Below are 22,264 nucleotides of genomic sequence, written 5' to 3' on the forward strand. Positions count from 1 at the left end.
CGAACTAACGCTGTTTTCAGCAGAATTGCTCTGGTGTCTCGTTTTTGTGTAGAAATTCAACTTTCGGGAAAATCCCCGGAATTTATGTCGAAGGTCTTATTTTTCCAGAAGAATCACGGAGCCAGAAGGGCAGACCTGGGGGGAGGCCCAGGCCCCCCAGACACTAGGCCAGCGCGGCCCAGGAGGGGGGCGCGCCGCCCTAGCGTGTGGCCTCCTCGGCTGGCCTCCGACGCCCTCCTCTGGACTACTTAAGGGTTTCGATCTAAAAACGCGAGAAGAGAAGTCGAAGTCGCCAGAAACCTCCCAGTACGCCGCCACCATCGCGAAACTCCGTCTCGGGACCAGAAACTCCGTTCTGGCACTCCGCCGGGACGGGGAATTGGAGGAGATCATCGCCATCATCACCACCGACGCCTCTCCATCGACCAGCAATGCTTCCCCCATCCATGTGTGAGTAATTCCCCCGCTGTAGGCTGAAGGGTATGGTAGGGATTGGATGAGATTGGTCATGTAATAGCATAAGATTGTTAGGGCATAGTGCCTAGTGTCCGTAATTGGTACTTTGATGATATTGTTGCAACTTGTTATGCTTAATGCTTGTCACTAGGGCCCGAGTGCCATGATCTCAGATCTGAACATGTTATTATTTCATCATGATATGCATTGTTTTATGATCTTACCTGCAAGTTGTATACACATGTCGCTGTCCGAAACCCGAGGCCCCGAAGTGACAGAAATTGGGACAACCGGAGGGGATGGCAGTGATGTGAGGAACACATGTGTTCACGGAGTGTTAATGCTTTGCTCCGGTACTCTATTAAAAGGAGTACCTTAATATCTAGTAGATTCCCTAGAGGCCCGGCTGCCACCGACTGGTAGGACAAAAGATGTTGTGCAAGTTTCTCATTGCGAGCACGTACGACTATATACGGAACACATGCCTATGGATTGCTTTGTACTTGGACACCGTTTTATTATTATCTGCAAATGCCCTGCTTAGATTGTTACATGAGTTTCTCTCATCCATGCAACGCCCGTCATCCATCCCTGTGCCTACAGTATTTTAATCCTGCTGTTTACTAAAATCACTACTGCTGTCTCTGTTACTCTACTGCTGTTATTTCACTACTGCTACTGCTATAAATTGTTACTACTGATAAACTCTTGCGAGCAAGTCTGTTTCCAGGTGCAGCTGAATTGACAACTCCGCTGTTAAGGCTTTCAAGTATTCTTTGTCTCCCCTTGTATCGAATCAATAAATTGGGTTTTACTTCCCGCGAAGACTGTTGCGATCCCCTATACTTGTGGGTCATCAGACGCTCTGGTGGCAGCCCTAGGCGTGGTCACCACGCCGATGTCCCTAGCCACTCTATACTCTCAGATCCAGAGTTACGATCAGCGTCAAGAGATGCACAATGGTGGCTCCCATGGCGACTTTGAAACCTCAGCCAATGCTGCCTCTCGCCAGCACCGCAACCGCTCCAACTATGGCTGCCTGCGTGGTGATCGCGGTGCACGTGGTGACCGCGGTGACTGTCGGGAGGACAGACGTGAAGATCGTCGTGATGATCGCCGTCGCGATGAGCGCCCGCAGCAGCACTTCGGCCGTGGGGGTGGACGTGCACCTTCTGGAGGGGGTCATGGCTGTGGTCGTGGACGCCGCCGCACCACACCCTGGGTCGACGTTATGTGCCAGATCTGCAACAAGGAGGGACACGCTGCCAAGGACTGCTGGTGGCGTTTTGAAGATGATGATGATGACTCCTATGGTGACAAAGAAGGCAATGCTGCATACTATGGCGTCGACACAAATTGGTACTCGGATACGGGTGCCACACATCACATCACCGGTGAACTCAACAATTTGACGGTTCGTGATGCTTACAAGGGCAATGATAGGGTCAACACGGCCAATGGTCAAGGTATGAGGATTTCCCACATTGGTCATTCTGTAGTTCGTAACCCTACTCAGAATTTTCATCTTCGCAATATTCTTCATGTCCCTACTGCATCTAGAAACCTACTATCTGTTCATCGATTCACTCTAGACAATCATGTTTATATTGAGTTTCATCCCTTCTTCTTTCTCATTAAGGATCTGGTCACCGGGAAAATAATTCATAGAGGACGATGTGTTGGCGGCCTTTATCCTCTCATATCATCCATGGCGTCCACCAACTCAATGAAGCATGCCTTTGTTGCCGCCAAGCCTTCACACACATTGTGGCATAGTCGTCTTGGTCACCCTTCTTTAGCAATTGTTAGACAAATTCTTAGCAAAAATAAATTACCTTGTGTTAGAGATTCCAGTATTGAGTCTGTTTGTGATTCTTGTCAACGTGCCAAGAGCCATCAACTCCCCTACCCTATTTCCACCAGTGTATCTACAGCTCCTCTACAGTTAGTTTTCTCTGATGTATGGGGTCCTGCACCTATCTCTGTTGGTCGTCATGAATATTATGTCAGCTTTATTGATGATTATAGCAAGTTCACTTGGATATATTTGCTTAAGAAAAAATCTGATGTGCTTGCTGCTTTTACAAATTTTCAAAAACTTGTTGAAAGAAAGTTTGACAGGAAAATCCTCACTGTTCAATCCGATTGGGGAGGAGAGTATGAAAAACTTAACTCTCTTTTTCAGACTCAAGGCATCTCACACCATGTCTCCTGTCCTCATGCTCATCAGCAGAATGGATCTGCTGAGCGTAAACATCATCACATAGTTGAAGTTGGTCTTGCCCTTCTCGCTAACGCATCCATGCCACTCAAATTTTGGGATGAAGCTTTTCTCACCGCCACATATCTCATCAATATGCTTCCTAGTCGTGTTATTAACAATGATACACCAGTACATCGCCTCCTTGGTACACGCCCAGATTACTCCTCACTCCGTGTCTTTGGCTGTGCATGTTGGCCGAATCTACGTCCCTACAATAAACGTAAGCTAGCCTTCCGATACACTCAATGTGTCTTCTTAGGCTATAGTCCTCGTCACGAAGGAGTCAAATGTCTTGAGGTGTCCACTGGTCGTGTATATATTTCTCGAGATGTTGTCTTCGATGAAGCAGTTTTTCCCTTTCATCACATGCATCCCAATGCTGGTGCACTCCTTCGTCGTGAAATTCTCCTCTTAGATCCATCCCTTCACAATTCTGAGTTTGGGCATGAACCTATAGATGATTTTAATATGGAAAATACTCGTACTACTAATACCATTGCCAGTCCTGTTCTTGCTGTTCTACAGGATACAGATCGCAGAACTGAAGCTCCCAGCGAAAATTTGAGCCAAAACGGAGTTTCTATGAGCTCAAACAGCTCACATGAATTATCAGCAGAAAATGACGAACGCACAGGACACGAGGACGATTTGCTGCAGCAGTCAACCTCGGGATCATCAAGATCCTCCTCGGATCCACCGTCTGCCTCTCCGAGTCCGCCACCTGGCGGATCTTCTGCATCCGCGCGCCCGCAGCAGGCCCCGCCAAATCTGCCGCAGCAGCAGCCGCAGCGATCCCGCGCTGGATCTTCTGCGCCGGACCGTGCCCCCTCACCAATCAGCAGCAGCACAGCGGCCACACCATCGTCCGCCAGATCGTCTGCGCCAGCCTCTGCTCCCGGGTCCACGGCAGATTCTGCCTCCACTGATCTTGGCAGGGTTGCACCGCCCGGATCTGCTGTGCCCCCTCCTCCTGTGCAGCCCAGTGTGGCCCCTGTTTCTCGTCCTGTTACTCGGGCATCTCGTGATGATATGCATTGTTTTATGATCTTACCTGCAAGTTGTATACACATGTCGCTATCCGGAACCCGAGGCCCCGAAGTGACAGAAATTGGGACAACCGGAGGGGATGGCAGTGATGTGAGGATCACATGTGCTCACGGAGTGTTAATGCTTTGCTCCGGTACTCTATTAAAAGGAGTACCTTAATATCCAGTAGATTCCCTAGAGGCCCGGCTGCCACCGGCTGGTAGGACAAAAGATGTTGTGCAAGTTTCTCATTGCGAGCACGTACGACTATATACGGAACACATGCCTATGGATTGCTTTGTACTTGGACACCGTTTTATTATTATCTGCAAATGCCCTGCTTAGATTGTTACATGAGTTTCTCTCATCCATGCAACGCCCGTCATCCATCCCTGTGCCTATAGTATTTTAATCCTGCTGTTTACTAAAATCACTACTGCTGTCTCTGTTACTCTGCTGCTGTTATTTCACTACTGCTACTGCGATAAAGCATTACCTCTTGATAAACTCTTGCGAGCAAGTCTGTTTCCAGGTGCAGCTGAATTGACAACTCCGCTATTAAGGCTTTCAAGTATTCTTTGTCTCCCCTTGTGTCGAATCAATAAATTGGGTTTTACTTCCCGCGAAGATTGTTACGATCCCCTATACTTGTGGGTCATCAAGACTATTTTCTGGCGCTGTTGCCGGGGAGCATAGCTTTATTTGGAAGTTCACTTGGATTGATATTGTTCGCTGCAAATTCTCCATCATGGGTAAATCTCGCGATCCTAAAGTCGCCATATTACCATCCACTACAAGAAAAGGTACAACTCTGAGTACCTCTGCTGCTCTTGATTCACCGTCTGTGATGAGTCAACTTGTTTCACCCCCGCTAGCTTCACTTGCTGGTACTTCTGCTGAATCTGAAAATTCTCATAATATTGATAATGTTTCTGCTGTGCTTGATGATAGTGGTTCATTGGGATCTTTTCTAGATGCTACAATTGCTAGGTCTAGACAAATTGAAAATACTGAAACTCCTAATGCTACTACACCTGTTAATTCACCAGAGTCTGTTGATTATTCTAGTGATGATCCTGATGAGGATTATGTGGAGCTTAATGATGATTTTATTGATAGATGCAATGCTACTGCTGATGCAAGAAAAATTAAAAAGTTTCTCGCACCATATACTGTTAGATATAAGCTATCTCCTGATCCTAAATTTGCCACATCTCCTATAAACATTAAGGATAAAGATTATGATTTTTCTCTTGATTTATCTCATATAGCTATTGTTGAGAAAACACCCTTTTGTGGTACTGAAAAAGAAAGTGATGTAGAACATATGAATGAACTTTCTTCTATGAGCAGCTTGTTTTCTGATGATGTCAAGATGCGTACTTATTTCGTTGCTAAAATTTTTCCTTTCTCATTAAAGGATGATGCTAAAACTTGGTATAATAATTTGGCTCCTGGCTCTATTAAAAGTCCAGGTGATTTGCTTGATGTTTTATTTCGGAAATACTTTCCTGCTAGTGCTCAACATGCTGCTTTACAGAAAATTTATAGCTTTGACCAGGAAGATGGAGAGAAATTGCCTGAAGCATGGGCAAGATTTTGCTCTCTTATCAGAGCTCGACCTGGACATGATTTGGAAAAGCATGATTTACTTGATATATTTTATAGTGGACTAACCGTTGAGTCTAGAGCATATCTGGATAGTTGTGCTGGTTGTGTTTTCAGGAAAAGAACTCCAGACGAAGCTGAAGAATTATTGGCTAAAATAGGCCGGAATCATGATGATTGGACTACACCTGAACCAACTCCGACACCAATATTGAAAAGAGGGGTTTGATTAAATTAAATGGTGAATATATGAGGGAAGCCAAGAAGTCTCTTAAGGAGAAAGGTATTAAATCCGAAGATGTGAAGAATCTACCTCCCATAGAAGATTTATGTGAGATAATTCCCCCTTCATCCATGATTGAGGTAAACTCCCTTCAACGCTTTACTAGGGAAGATATTCCGTATTCAAAACCTCCTGCTCAATGCTTAGATGAGTTTGATAATTATATTGTTAAGCAAGAAAATTTTAATATGAGAGTAGAGAATCATCTGATGGAAAATTCTCAAGCTATTAGCAATTTGCATGATATTGTGGAGAGAACCTCCAATGATGTTAAGATGCTTGTTAAACATTTTCAAATGGTTCAAACTCAAATTGATCAACTCACTAAAGTGCAAAATGACTTACTAAAAAATAATTCTAAAGAGAAACATGCTTATGAAGTAACAACTAGAGGCGGTGTTTCTACCCAGGATCCTCTATATCCTGAAGGGCATCCCAAAAGAGTTGAACAAGATTCTCAATGCATTGAACCTAGTGCTCCTTCTAAGAAAAAGAAGAAGAAACATAAAAATGTTGTAGAATCCTCTGAACCTGTTAATGATCCTAATAGTATTTCTATTTCTGATGCTGAAACTGAAAGTGGTAATGAACATGATAATGATAATGATAGGAATGATGCTTCTGATAAAGAAGAGGTTGAAGATGAACCTGAAAAGCATGCTAAAAATAAAAAGTATACTAAAGAAGATTTTATTGCTAAGAAACATGGTAATGAAAGAGAACCTTGGGTCCAAAAGCAAATGCCTTTTCCTGCTAAGAAACTAAAATCAAAGGAAGAAGAACACTATAATAAGTTTTGCGATTGGATGAAACCTTTATTCTTGCAAATCCCTTTGACCGATGCTATTAAATTGCCTCCTTATTCAAAGTATATGAAAGATATTGTCACTAACAAAAGGAAAATTCCTAATGAGGAGATTTCCACTATGCTTGCTAACTACTCTTTCAATGGCAAAGTTCCAAAGAAGTTGGGCGACCCAGGTATACCTACTATTCCTTGTTCTATTAAGAATAATTATGTTAGAACTACTCTATGTGATTTGGGAGCCGGTGTTAGTGTTATGCCTTTTTCTCTTTATAAGAGACTTTATTTAGATAAGTTGATACCAACTGATATATCTTTACAAATGGCTGATAAATCTACTGCTATTCCTGTTGGTATATGTGAGGATGTTCCTGTTCAAGTTACTAATAACTGCTTGATATTAACTGATTTTGTTGTGTTGGAAATGCCTGAAGATGATAATATGTCTATTATTCTTGGGAGACCTTTTCTTAACACCTCAGGGGCTGTTATTGATTGCAATAAAGGAAAAGTTACTTTCAATGTTGATGATAAGGAGCATACCGTCTATTTCCCCAAGAGGATTGATAAAGTATGTGGAGTTAATACTATTTCTAATGTGAGAACTATCAAAGTTGGAACTATTGATTGTCCTATATATGAGCCTAAAGAAGGATATCACAATCTTATGATTGGATCCATATCAATACAATTCAAGGTAACATGATTGATTTGAGGTTTATTTCTTCTTATGCTATGTAAAATTTATTTGGTGGCAAGACTTGATCAACCTTGTTAACAAATACTTTTTATATGCATAGAGGAGGTAAACAACATCTCTTTCTTTCTCCACTTGTTCTACTTGCTGTAGCACTTTTGTTTTGCAAAGTTCTTTAGTTAATTAGAGATTTCAAAATCTTTTTATGTCCACTAATAATAAACTTAATACCCAGAAATGTGCATTTTTCAAAGTTTTCAAAAATTCACAAAAATTATACCGTTGGTCTTATTTTTCGAAGACGCACCTGGGAGCACCTGGGGATGACCAGTGGGGCACCCCAGGGTGGCACCCCATAGGCCGGCGCGGCCAGCAAGGGGGGCGCGCCACCCTGGCATGTGGGTCCCCCTTTGCCCCACTTTTTCATCTCTTCCTCCCACTCTCTTCTCACTCCCGAAAAAACTCGCACCAGTTTCCTCTCACTCGCGTTTCTGCTCAAGAGCTCAAGATTTCTCGATCTCTTTGCTCAGCCCAGATTTCTGTCTGAAATTTGGCACATTTGCTCTCCGGTATGTGACTCCTCCGATTATCCAAGTAGAATTTTGTTTGGTTGAGTATATCTTGAATATTTTGCTGCTGTAGGTAACATGTTTAGTAAGCTTGCATGCTTGTTCTAAGTTGTAGAAACTAGTTTTGATGCATGATTAGTACTCTAGCATGTTCTTATAGTAGTTTCCTTCAATTATATGTCACCAAATCAAATTTTATATTGTTGTTGAATTTTTTTAGAAAATGGAGTGGAATAGGCATCAACTAAACCAACAAGAATTGGAGGTGCAACAAGTCATGAGAGTTAACCGCGAAGAGGGAGTATACCCCTCTTACTACCCGTGCACAGACTTCATGAGAAGTGCAGGAATCTTGGGAGATGTTCAGAATCTAATTTCTCGTGCAGGGTTGGATGATTTTGTTGACGGAGAACCATGCCAACATGCAAAATTGACTATGTCTGTTGTGCAGGATTTTAAGTTCAATTGGTCGCAATCTAACCCCATGGTTCGGTACAAAATTTATAATAAAACTGTCAACTTGCCATTCGATGATTTTTGTGCAGCAATTAGAGTGCCGCAATGGGGATCATGCGAGAAGATAAGGGGATCGCCGCAAGAGCTCTTGAGCCTCTTCGAGATGATTTGTCATGGAAGAAGTTTCTCAGAGGATGGTGGTAAAATCAGTAGCATTCAACTCCCAGCTATTCACTACTTTGCTTATTTCATTACTAAGTGCGTTCTTGCTAGAAAGAATGCAAGTAAATTATCTATCCAGGATTTAGCTTTTCTAGCTGCTGCATTGCAAGGTAATAAGACCTACAATTTGGGTGCTTTGATAGCCTATAGACTTGCTACTAACCGTGAGAAGGGCGGAATTTGCGGAGGTCTCATCGCCTCTCGTTTATTAGCTATGCATTGTGTAGAACCTCATCATCTTGATATTCAGCTTCCCATAGAGAAACTTGACATAATATCCATGATTAAACATGAATTTGTTTCTGATTCATCTAATTTGGGAAACCTGTCTTACAAGATAACATTTTACAAGAAGACTTGGAGAACAACTAAGAAAACTGAAAAATTAGTAGGATTGCCTGCACCTGTTCTATTTAACCTTGATTCCAGGGAGGATTGGTCAGTCACGGAAGGTGCACTGAATGCATACATAGAGGGAGGAGGCCATCATGCAAGAGACAACACGGAGGAGGCCGAGGAACACCTCGACTCGTCATCCGATGCAGCAAGTTCTTCGCATCAACATTTTGGGCATGTGAAGCCTTCACCCTTTTCTTCTGCACCGGGACCTCACTATGACTACGCCATGTATGATCCACCGGAGTGGAACAGCAACCCTCGCTGGGGTTGATCTCCACTTAGGTCAAAAGCCTAAGCTTGGGGGGAGGTATACCGGCATCACTCATTCTTTGCATATTATGGTTCCTGGATACTTGTATATACTTGTTTAGTTTCTTTAAGTGGTTTTCTAATAAGAGGGAGATGATATTTGGGGAAGTGCTGCCTGAAAACAGATTCTGGACTGTTACCGAAAAAAATTCTCAAAAATAGTTAGAACATTATTTTGCAAAGCCAATTTTTGTGCGTGTTCCCCAGGTTGTTATCTAACTTTCATTAGTTGAATACTTTTTGATTTGAGCAGCGGAAGAATTTCTTAAAAATCTATTACTGTACTACTGTCAAGTTTGACGAATTCCTGCTGCTTTGTGTTTATGTGACTCTTCTAGTTTTCATATCCTTGTTTTTGCTTTGTTTCTTTCCTAAAACACAAAAAGACCAAAAAATTTCTGTTGTTTCTCTTCTCCATTTGTTTATTTTGTTTTCTTGTATTTATTTTGCTTTATTTGCTATCGTTGGTTTGCTATAAGAAAATCCAAAACGATTTTGCTTTGTTTGTTTGTTTCCTTTTGTTCTTGTTTCAAATTCGAAAACACCAAAAATATTTGCTGTTCTTCTTTGGTTTTGTAAAGTTCATTTTGAGTTCAATGGTCTTCGGTGGCTGGAGCATGGTTTTCATTTCATATTATCCAAGCTACACAAATGAAAGGCAATAATGACGATCTACGATAATTCAACTGTGGTGAGAGGCTGGTATGAACTCTATTTGTTTTCATTTTTGTACATATACTCATCCATGTGAGCATGCTTAGTTGGTTCATGTGAGGTATATGTCATTTAAGAAAGTCTAGTAGTTCATGATCTCTCATGTTTAGCTCCAATTTATTAATATGAGTAGCATGTCATGGATGTTTGCTTGCATTGTTTTATTCATAAATAGGTATGACATTGTGGTATCCTCCTCTGAATAATTCATTTGAATCTACTTGGCACATGCTCACACATGCATATGACTGAACAAAAGTCAATTAAGCCTCTATGATTTACATTGCTTCAGAGTTCTTGTATCACTTTTATGCCTCCGTTAATTTATTTTGCCGCAAGCATGATTATGACAGTGACTGCTCTCTTGATTTGTCGCTCCCCAGTCTATTGCTAGCCTTCACTTGTACTGAGCGGGAACACTGCTCGTGCTTCCAAACCCCTGAAAACCAAGTTATTCCAAAGTGTCCACCATAAATACCTATGCATGGCATTTCAAACCATTCCAAGTAAATTCTCATGCGCTACCTTTAAACCTTCAAAATGCTTCTCAATTTGTGTTAATGTATTATAGCTCATGAGGAAGTATGTGGTGTTTATCTTTCAACCTTGTCATTTACTTTTGACGGACTTTCATAATAAGAGCTGGCAACGGGGTGCCCAGCCCCAATTAATAACTTCATTAATAATTCTCTTCACATGTTTTGCTCTGATTCATCAGTAAGCAACTTAATTTTGCAAATAGACACTCCTCCATGGTATGAGATTGATGGAAGGCACCCGAGGATTCGGTTAGCCATGGCTTGTGTAAGCAAAGGTTGGGGGGAGTGTCACTCATAATAAAAACTAAAGTACATGTGTAAACAAAAGAGAAGAGGGATGATCTACCTTGCTGGTAGAAATAACGTCCTTCATGGGAGCCGCTCTTGAAAGTCTGGTTGGCGAGGTAGTTGGTGTACCCATTACCATTCGTTGACAACAACAAACACCTCTCAAAATAATTTTACTCCTGTTTTAAAAATGAAAAGCTCTAGCGCATGTTAATCCCTGCTTCCCTCTGCGAAGGGTCAATCTTTTACTTTTATGTTTGTCTCCATCCCTTCTTTGAGCACTTTCTTGAGAGCACAACTGTCATTCTTAGTATAATATGTTTGTCTCAAAATATGATTGATTGTGGTATAACTTTGATGCTTTTATCTTCGACAATCTCTATTTCTAGTCTTTCTATGAACTTCAGAGGTGCCTGAGCATTTATGTTTTGCTGATCAAATACGGGCAAGCGAGATACCACTTTATCATATCCTTTCATGAACATTGCAATCCTGCTGATAGACATGATTCATGATGCTTATTATTAATTTGTTGGTACCTTTTCCATGATTGACATAGCTGTTGGATGATCTTATTTGCATGTATCTTATTATGAATTGCCTAAGCACTTTTCCATGTCATGAGAATATTTACATCATATGAGCAAATGTGTTTGTGAAAATTCTTTTATCGCACTCAGTTGTTAACTGAATTGCTTGAGGACAAGCAATAAGCTAAGCTTGGGGGAGTTGATACGTCCAAAACGTATCTACTTTCCCGAACACTTTTGCTATTGTTTTGCCTCTAATTTGTGTGTTTTGGATACAACTAACACGGACTAACGCTGTTTTCAACAGAATTGCTCTGGTGTCTCGTTTTTGTGCAGAAATTCAACTTTCAGGAAAATCCCCAGAATTTATGTCGAATGTCTTATTTTTCCAGAAGAATCACGGAGCCAGAAGGGCAGACCTGGGGGAGGCCCAGGCCCCCCAGACACTAGGCCGGCGCGGCCCAGGAGGGGGGTGCGCCGCCCTAGCGTGTGGCCTCCTCGGCTGGCCTCCGACGCCCTCCTCTGGACTACTTAAGGGTTTCGATCTAAAAACGCGAGAAGAGAAGTCGAAGTCGCCAGAAACCTCCCAGTACGCCGCCACCATCGCGAAACTCCATCTCGGGACCAGAAACTCCGTTCTGGCACTCCGCCGGGACGGGGAATTGGAGGAGATCATCGCCATCATCACCACCGATGCCTCTCCATCGACCAGCAATGCTTCCCCATCCATGTGTGAGTAATTCCCCCGCTATAGGCTGAAGGGTATGGTAGGGATTGGATGAGATTGGTCATGTCATAGCATAAGATTGTTAGGGCGTAGTGCCTAGTGTCCGTAATTGGTACTTTGATGATATTGTTGCAACTTGTTATGCTTAATGCTTGTCACTAGGGCCCGAGTGCCATGATCTTAGATCTGAACATGTTATTATTTCATCATGATATGCATTGTTTTATGATCTTACCTGCAAGTTGTATACACATGTCGCTGTCCGGAACCCGAGGCCCCGAAGTGACAGAAATTGGGACAACCGGAGGGGATGGCAGTGATGTGAGGATCACATGTGTTCACGGAGTGTTAATGCTTTGCTCCGGTACTCTATTAAAAGGAGTACCTTAATATCCAGTAGATTCCCTATAGGCCCGGCTGCCACCGACTGGTAGGACAAAAGATGTTGTGCAAGTTTCTCATTGCGAGCACGTACGACTATATACGGAACACATGCCTATGGATTGGTTTGTACTTGGACACCATTTTATTATTATCTGCAAATGCCCTGCTTAGATTGTTACATAAGTTTCTCTCATCCATGCAACGCCCGTCATCCATCCCTGTACCTACAGTATTTTAATCCTGCTGTTTACTAAAATCACTACTGCTGTCTCTGTTACTCTACTGCTGTTATTTCACTACTGCTACTGCTATAAACTGTTACTACTGATAAACTCTTGCGAGCAAGTCTGTTTCCAGGTGCAGCTGAATTGACAACTCTGCTGTTAAGGCTTTCAAGTATTCTTTGTCTCCCCTTGTGTCGAATCAATAAATTGGGTTTTACTTCCCGCGAAGACTGTTGCGATCCCCTATACTTGTGGGTCATCAGACGCTCTCGTGGAAGCCCTAGGCGTGGTCACCACGCCGCTGTCCCTAGCCACTCTATACTCTCAGATCCAGAGTTACGATCAGCGTCAAGAGATGCACAATGGTGGCTCCCATGGCGACTTTGAAACCTCAGCCAATGCTGCCTCTCGCCAGCGCCGCAACCGCTCCAACTATGGCCACCTGCGTGGTGATCGCGGTGACCGTGGTGACCGCGGTGACCGTCGGGAGGACAGACGTGAAGATCGTCGTGATGATCGCCGTCGCGATGAGCGCCCGCAACAGCACTTCGGCCGTGGGGGTGGACGTGCACCTCTTGGAGGGGGTCGTGGCTGTGGTCGTGGACGCCGCCGCACCACACCCTGGGTCGACGTTATGTGCCAAATCTGCAACAAGGAGGGACACGCTGCCAAGGACTGCTGGTGGCGTTTTGAAGATGATGATGATGACTCCTATGGTGACAAAGAAGGCAATGCTGCATACTATGGCGTCGACACAAATTGGTACTCGGATACGGGTGCCACACATCACATCACCGGTGAACTCAACAATTTGATGGTTCGTGATGCCTACAAGGGCAATGATAGGGTCAACACGGCCAATGGTCAAGGTATGAGGATTTCCCACATTGGTCATTCTGTAGTTCGTAACCCTACTCAGAATTTTCATCTTCGCAATATTCTTCATGTCCCTACTGCATCTAGAAACCTACTATCTGTTCATCGATTCACTCTAGACAATCATGTTTATACTGAGTTTCATCCCTTCTTCTTTCTCATTAAGGATCAGGTCACCGGGAAAATAATCCATAGAGGACGATGTGTTGGCGGCCTTTATCCTCTCATATCATCCATGGCGTCCACCAACTCAATGAAGCATGCCTTTGTTGCCGCCAAGCCTTCACACACATTGTGGCATAGTCGTCTTGGTCACCCTTCTTTAGCAATTGTTAGACAAATTCTTAGCAAAAATAAATTACCTTGTGTTAGAGATTCCAGTATTGAGTCTGTTTGTGATTCTCGTCAACGTGCCAAGAGCCATCAACTCCCCTACCCTATTTCCACCAGTGTATCTACAGCTCCTCTACAGTTAGTTTTCTCTGATGTATGGGGTCCTGCACCTATCTCTGTTGGTCGTCATGAATATTATGTCAGCTTTATTGATGATTATAGCAAGTTCACTTGGATGTATTTGCTTAAGAAAAAATCTAATGTGCTTGCTGCTTTTACAAATTTTCAAAAACTTGTTGAAAGAAAGTTTGACAGGAAAATCCTCACTGTTCAATCCGATTGGGGAGGAGAGTATGAAAAACTTAACTCTCTTTTTCAGACTCAAGGCATCTCACACCATGTCTCCTGTCCTCATGCTCATCAGCAGAATGGATCTGCTGAGCGTAAACATCATCACATAGTTGAAGTTGGTCTTGCCCTTCTCGCTAACGCATTCATGCCACTCAAATTTTGGGATGAAGCTTTTCTCACCGCCACATATCTCATCAATATGATTCCTAGTCGTGTTATTAACAATGATACACCAGTACATCGCCTCCTTGGTACATGCCCAGATTACTCCTCACTCCGTGTCTTTGGCTGTGCATGTTGGCCGAATCTACGTCCCTACAATAAACGTAAGATAGCCTTCCGATCCACTCAATGTGTCTTCTTAGGCTATAGTCCTCGTCACAAAGGAGTCAAATGTCTTGAGGTGTCCACTGGTCGTGTATATATTTCTCGAGATGTTGTCTTCGATGAAGCAGTTTTTCCCTTTCATCACATGCATCCCAATGCGGGTGCACTCCTTCGTCGTGAAATTCTCCTCTTAGATCCATCCCTTCATAATTCTGAGTTTGGGCATGAACCTATAGATGATTTTAATATGGAAAATACTCGTACTACTAATACCATTGCCAGTCCTGTTCTTGCTGTTCTACATGATACAGATCGCAGAACTGAAGCTCCCAGCGAAAATTTGAGCCAAAACGGAGTTTCTATGAGCTCAAACAGCTCACATGAATTATCAGCAGAAAATGACGAACGCACAGGACACGAGGACGATTTGCTGCAGCAGTCAACCTCGGGATCATCAAGATCCTCCTCGGATCCACCGTCTGCCTCTCTGAGTCCGCCACCTGGCGGATCTTCTGCATCCGCGCGCCCGCAGCAGGCCCCGCCAAATCTGCCGCAGCAGCAGCCGCAGCGGTCCCGCGCTGGATCTTCTGCGCCGGACCGTGCCCCCTCACCAATCAGCAGCAGCACAGCGGCCACACCATCGTCCGCCAGATCGTCTGCGCCAGCCTCTGCTCCCGGGTCCACGGCAGATTCTGCCTCCACTGATCACGGCAGGGTTGCACCGCCCGGATCTACTGTGCCCCCTCCTCCTGTGCAGCTGATACGTCTCCGACGTATCGATAATTTCTTATGTTCCATGCCACATTATTGATGTTATCTACATGTTTATGCACACTTTATGTCATATTCGTGCATTTTCTGGAACTAACCTATTAACAAGATGCCGAAGTGCCAGTTCCTGTTTTCTGCTGTTTTTGGTTTCAGAAATCCTAGTAACGAAATATTCTCGGAATCGGACGAAATCAACGCCAAAGATCTTAGAATCCCCGGAAGCATCCAGAACACACGAGAGGGACCAGAGGGGGGGCACAGGCCCACCACACCATACCCTGGCGCGGCCTAGGGGGGGCCCGTGCCCCCCTATGGTTTGGCCAGCCCTTCGACCCTCCTGCGCCGCCTCTTCGCCTATTTAAAGCCCTTGGATCGAAAACCCTGATGCGTTCGACGAAAACCACAGAAACCTTCCAGAGCCGCCGCCATCGCGAGGCCAAGATCTGGGGGACAGGAGTCTCTGTTTCGGCACGCTGCCGGAGTGGGGAAGTGCCCCCGGAAGGCTTCTCCATCGACACCGCTGCCATCTCCACCGCCATCTTCATCACCGCTGCTGCTCCCATGAGGAGGGAGTAGTTCTCCATCGAGGCTCGGGGCTGTACCGGTAGCTATGTGGTTCATCTCTCTTCCATGTACCTCAATACAATAATCTCATGAGCTGCTTTACATGATTGAGATTCATATGAGTTTTGTATCACAATTTATCTATGTGCTACTCTAGCAATGTTATTAAAGTAGTTTTATTCCTCCTGCACGTGTGTAAAGGTGACAGTGTGTGCACCGTGTTAGTACTTGGTTTATGCTATGATCATGATCTCTTGTAGATTGCGAAGTTAACTATTGCTATGATAATATTGATGTGATCTATTCCTCCTACATATGCATGAAGGTGACAGTGTGCATGCTATGTTAGTACTTGGTTTAGTCTGTTGATCTATCTTACACTATAAGGTTACTTAAATATGAACAAATTGTGGAGCTTGTTAACTCCGGCATTGAGGGTTCGTGTAATCCTACGCAATGCGTTCATCATCCAACAAAAGTGTAGAGTATGCATTTATCTATTCTGTTATGTGATCAATGTTGAGAGTGTCCACTAGTGAAAGTCTAATCCCTAGGCCTTGTTCCTAAATACTGCTGAGTTACTACGCTTGTTTCTTGTTTCAACTGCATACTACTGCTGCAATACTACCACCATCAACTACACACCAGCAAGCTATTTTTCTCGCATCATTTGTTACTCTTGCTCATATATATATTCATACCACCTGTATTTCACTATCTCTTCGCCGAACTAGTGCACCTATTAGGTGTGTTGGGGACACAAGAGACTTCTTGCTTTGTGGTTGCAGGGTTGCATGAGAGGGATATCTTTGACCTCTTCCTCCCTGAGTTCGATAAACCTTGGGGTATCCACTTAAGGGAAAACTTGCTGCTGTTCTACAAACCTCTGCTCTTGGAGGCCCAACACTGTCTAGGAAAGGAGGGGGAACGTAGACATCAGCAGCCCAGTGTGGCCCTTGTTTCTCGTCCTGTTACTCGGGCATCTCGTGGTGTGGTGAAACCAAAGAAATATTCTGATGGCACTAGTCCTTGGTGTCTCTCTGTAGCAACTGATGAACCTGTTAATCTCCAAGCTGCTCTAGCTGACCCTCATTGGAAGGGTGCCATGGATGAAGAATTTGATGCTCTGACTACAAATCAAACATGGCGGCTGGTCCCAGACTGTCAAGGTAAAAATGTGATTGACTGTCGATGGATTTATAAGATCAAGCGCAAAGCTGATGGTTCTATTGATCGATACAAAGCTCGCTTGGTTGCAAAAGGGTTCAAGCAACAATATGGTATAGACTATGAGGATACCTTCAGTCCTGTTGTCAAAATTGCCACTGTTCGCCTTGTTTTGGCTATTGCTGTTTCCAGGGGATGGAGTTTGCGATAGCTAGACGTCAAGAATTTGTTTCTTCATGGTGTTCTGGAAGAGGAGGTCTATATGCGACAACCACCCGGATATGAAGATAGTACTCGACCCAATTATATATGCAGGCTTGACAAGGCGCTCTATGGACTGAAACAGGCGCCTCGTGCATGGTATTCTCGACTAAGTTCTCAACTAATTCAGCTTGGTTTCATTGCCTCCAAGTCTGACACATCCTTGTTCATCTATCACAAGTCCAACATCACTATTTTTATGCTCATCTATGTTGACGACATTATCGTTGCGAGTTCCTCTCATGATGCCACCAATGCTCTACTTAAGGACTTGCATCAGCAGTTTGCTCTGAAAGACCTTGGTGATCTTCATTATTTCTTGGGTATTGAGGTTAACAAGGTCTCCAATGGTTTGGTGTTGAATCAAGCTAAATATGCTCATTATGTGCTTGCCCGTGTCAACATGACACATTGCACCGTATGTCCAACTCCTCTTTCTTCCTCCGAGAAGATTACTGCTGAGGATGGAACTTTGTTGGGACCAGACGACAGTACAAAGTATAGAAGCATGGTCGGTGCTCTTCAGTATCTTACTCTCACGAGACCTGATATATGTTATGCAGTTAACAAGGTCTGTCAATATTTATATGCTCCTACTACTGTTCATTGGACAGCTGCTAAGCGTATACTCAGATATGTCAAAAGTACTATTACAGTTGGCTTGACATTTACAAGATCCTCCTCTACACAAGTCAGTGTTTTTTCTGATGCTGACTGGGCTGGCTGTGTAGATGACCGTCGATCCACGGGAGGGTTTGCTGTATTTTTTAGACCAAATTTGATCTCCTGGAGTGCTAAGAAACAAGCCACTGTGTCCAGGTCTAGTACTGAGGCTGAATACAAGTCTCTTGTCAATGCCACTGCCGAGGTGATATGGGTACAGTCCTTGCTAGATGAATTGAGAGTAAGACAGACTCAGAGACCATGTTTATGGTGTGATAATCTGGGAGCTACATACTTGTCAGCTAATCCTGTGTTTCATGCAAGAGCAAAACACATTGAGATAGATTTTCACTTTGTCAGAGAACGGGTGTTGAAGAAGCAACTTCAGGTTCGATTTATTTCTTCTAAAGACCAAGTTGCTGATGGTTTCACAAAGCCACTTCCATACTGAGCATTTGAAGCATTCAAGCATAATCTCAACTTAGCTAAGTTGTGATTAAGGGAGGGTGTTAAACATAGTATTTGTATAGGACTCTTAGTCCGTGTTCTACAAGCAATTGTAACCGACATTGTATGTCTCTCCTATATAAGTCAATGAACGAGAGCTCGGGAATTATCCGAGTAGATTGATCTAACCATTGTCGCTAGAATTTTTACATAAACTACATATGTACACATAGGTATGCACTTCATGAGACTGTGCAACAACTTGGCCTATTTTCCGTATCTTTCCTTTACCCCTAACGCGACGCGTGCCTCTCTTGTTTATTACTTCGCTTGATCATTCGTCCAGATAAATTTTACTTCTTTTTTTCCGGGTGCGGAGGTTACCGGCAACCGGCTACAATCCCTTTCCTTTCCTGTAGTATTGCTGGGAGGCTCCCGGTAATTACCGTGGTGAGGATTTTTTGTGTGCTTTGCCACTTTATTTTACTGGAGTTGTTTTTGGACACACCGCTTAATCAGGTCGGGAGAAGTCCTGACTCTTCGATTGGATCGAGAGAGCTCTCTTCCCCACACGGCCTCCTGGTCTCCACCATGAGTGGCCGCCTAATTTGCCTCGGTCGAACTGCCCAGCGAAGTCCTCCTGCTCTCCTCCTCTCGCCGGCGCCGCTAAAGTGAACCAGCCCGCGACCGGAGCTCCAGAGTTTCCAGCCCTCTATCCCCTCCCATCTCTCCCTTCCCTTCTCCATCGCCGACACTCGCCACCCATGGACGCCTCAACGCCTCTCTATCCTCATACGTGACCACCACTTCAGAGGGGGGCATAGCCGAGGGGTGATCTGCACTCCTCTCCAATGACTCCGCCACAGCCAAATCCGGTTTTATGAACAGCGGCGCATCGACCATCCCGTCGGGTGTGTGGCTAGAGGGCATCCAACTGGTGTCCTTGAGGTGCAGCGCGGGTAGAAGGTGGGGATTGTGGGCGTCAACGGCGCCGGCAAAACCACACATCTCCACACCATCGCCGGCATCGAGGAGCTCGACGGCCGCAACGTCGTAAAGGCCAACGATAGCCTGAAGTTTGCCTTCCTCAGCCATAAATTCGAGGTCTGCGCCGCCCGGACAGTAGGGTGGAGTTTCTCAGCTCCTTCCAGGAGGAGATGCCCGTGAAGGACTGCCTCAACCTGCTCCAGGGCCCTCTAGCGCGCCACCGAGGATATGGGCCTCATGGGGTCATGGGTAGGCTCCTGGATTATGGTCTTGCTTATTTACCAAGGTATTAATATTAGAAAAAAGATTTAGTCCCTGATGGCATCGATTACGACTCAGGATTTGCAGCTCACCATCATCGACAAGAGAGACTAGCTCAGACTATTGGTGCTCTGTGTTGTTGAATTCTATGCAAGGTGACCACCCAATTGTCTGGCAGTAGTGAATGCTTCATAAGTGTGAGCATAAGCCCTCCTTATGTAGCAACCAGTGAAAAGATTGTATTCACCAGGTTGTTCATGGAAGAAACAAAATGAAGCTCTACTTAATTTAGTGATTTGGTTTTGGTTCTTCGGGATTAGTGTACTTTAAATTTCAGATTTCCTAATTCAACAGGCTTAGCTATGAAAACCCAGCAATACTATCCCGTTTCAGGTTTGCAGTTTGTCAATACACATTCTTTCTTTTATTTAGCGTTTATTATTCAATCCATAACTACAGTTCTGATTTTCCCAGTAAAAGTGTTTCAACATCTCCACTCCCGTGGCTAAATTGGTCAAAGATTTTCAATACTAGGTGAGTGCAGATAGTACAGCGGTAACTAACAGTACCATGGGCAGAGAGTTTTGTTGCTAAGGTACACATGTTGATTTCAGCTGCATGCCACATGAGTCCTTAAACGTCTAGAGGAGATTGTTGAGTGATTTTCTCTGCCAATAATGTTCATTTATAATGTTTGGACAACATGGTATTTTATATCGCTTCTATGAAATACTCCACCCACATTGTGCCATTGTTCTATTTGTCACACTCATCACCCATGGTGTTCTATTTTTAGTTTCATGCCAAGGTGATGAGGACGCACTATACCATATTCTCGGAATCATGGATAAGAAAGGTCAGTGAGAAAAAATGCCATGTAAAAAACATATGTGATGGATATATAAAACGAGAAGAGGCATTATATTTGAAATAGCGTGGGCTGTGTCATCGTCAGTAAACCTGAGGTGTTGCACTGAGCTACAAAGCATGTTGTTTCACTGGCGAGTTTCCAAATTTTCACATGGTGGATTCTAGATTACTCTGCGGTATGCGTTTACGGATTCCCTAGCTTTTTCCTCCATAAACATTAGGTGAGTATATATATTTAAGTATGTGGTTAGATAACTTTGTATGACTATTGTGTGCCTCTCTTGACTTACTGGGAGAGCAAGCTGCTACATTTAATGGCTGGAGCAATTTTTGTTGGCGCATTGTTTCAGACATACACTCTTCCATTTTTCTGAGTTACGCGTTGGCTAGATATCACTAGAGTAACTTTATGTTCAGCTGCATGCTTAACATTTCTGTAGTATTTTCATTCTTCTAAGTCGTGTTGACTAGGTTTCTAACTAATTGGTGTCGGTAATAATGCTTTCGGACATCCCTTAGTACTAGACTCGAAAATTTAGTTTTCGTTATGTACCTCTCTTCTTATAATTATTGCAGATTTTTTTAGTCCAAGAAGCATTGAAATCTTACTTCTATCCTAGGGGAACAGAATAGAAGGATGCGCGCCAGCTAATTGTATAGTCCAATTCAAGCCACCGCTAAAAGAAGGTTCAGTTTACACTTTTCTATTTTTCTGAATTACACGTTGTCTAGATATCTCGGTACTAGAATAACTTTAGGTTGAGATGCATGCAATGATTATCACAAGTACCATTTCCATTTCAGTAATATTTTCATTCTTCTGAGTCACATGTTGAAACTGATTGGTGTCGGCAAGGTAATAATGTTTTCAGACATCCCTCTGTACTAGACTCGAAAATTTAGTTTATTGTATACCTCTCTTAATATATTTTTTGCAGCAGATTTTTTTAGTCCAATAAGCATTGAATCTTACTTCTATCCTAGGGGAACAGAATGGAAGGATGTGTGCCAGCTAATTGTATAGACCAATTCAAGCCACAGCTAAAAAGAGGTTCAGTTTACACCTTAGAAACGTTCATCTTTGCTGATGCGTGGAAAAATGCTGAGGAAGACAGAGGAGAAGCATTAGCGAGATTAACTGGTGTCGTTTTTCGTTGTTCTTTCTTTCAGATTTAGCTTTCTACTAGAAGCACCATTCTTCCGTTGGAGTTCCTCACATCACTAGGCTTATGGTAGCTGATACTGAAGTTCACATACCGCTGGTCATCCTCACTGAGCTCACTTAAGTTCATATATCTTAGAGTTTGGTATTTGCTGAAACATATACAGTGCTTGGTGAGGTATAGGTGTGTTAATTTGCATGTGCGATTTTCTTTTTTTCCTCTTGCACACTCATGTGTACCAAGCCATAAAATTTGAAATGGTTGGTGCTGATGTGCAAGCACTATCCGCGGTTTTCGCTGAAGTATGTTGTAACTATGCGTTTTGTATTTGTAAATGCTGTCGAAGTGTTTGAAATTCAGTATTCCAGTTAGCCACGGCAGTTTCTGTCAGTTAAGTAGTATTTGTTACTGAATTTATTGTCAATTCAGTGAGTTAAGCAGATCACAATCAAAATTCAGAACATTGCAGCTACTTTGTCCTGCTTGCTTTAATTCTTTTTTCCCTGGATGGATACAATGGTATTAATGGTACAATAGTTGGTGTCAGAACAATTATCAAAACATATAGTTTCAGTTTCAGATTTGGATTACAGTCAGAGTTCCAGCGCAGAAAAGATCCATTTAGGGTTGCAGCGCGGCATCCTGCATAGTCCCGCAAAAAACGGAATTAAGCCAACGTACAGCTGATCTGATCGATAGTTTCGGCTCAGGAAAACACACTGTG

At 43.5% G+C, this 22,264-nt stretch overlaps 1 long non-coding RNA gene across 2 annotated transcripts; it reads left to right on the forward strand.

Annotated features, from left to right (window-relative positions):
• The first annotated feature begins 18,789 nt into the window (after nucleotides 1–18,789).
• LOC127306011 (uncharacterized) lies at nucleotides 18,790–21,973 on the forward strand. Of its 2 annotated transcripts, XR_007854314.2 has the most exons (4): nucleotides 18,790–19,495; nucleotides 19,586–21,064; nucleotides 21,362–21,428; nucleotides 21,548–21,973. It is a non-coding gene; the product is annotated as an uncharacterized lncRNA (long non-coding RNA). The 2 variants fall into 2 exon arrangements; XR_007854315.2 differs by having other exon boundaries at nucleotides 21,370–21,973.
• The last annotated feature ends 291 nt before the right edge of the window (nucleotides 21,974–22,264 follow it).

Source organism: Lolium perenne, chromosome 6 (genome assembly GCF_019359855.2).
Source record: "Lolium perenne isolate Kyuss_39 chromosome 6, Kyuss_2.0, whole genome shotgun sequence".
Lineage (NCBI taxonomy): Eukaryota > Viridiplantae > Streptophyta > Magnoliopsida > Poales > Poaceae > Lolium > Lolium perenne.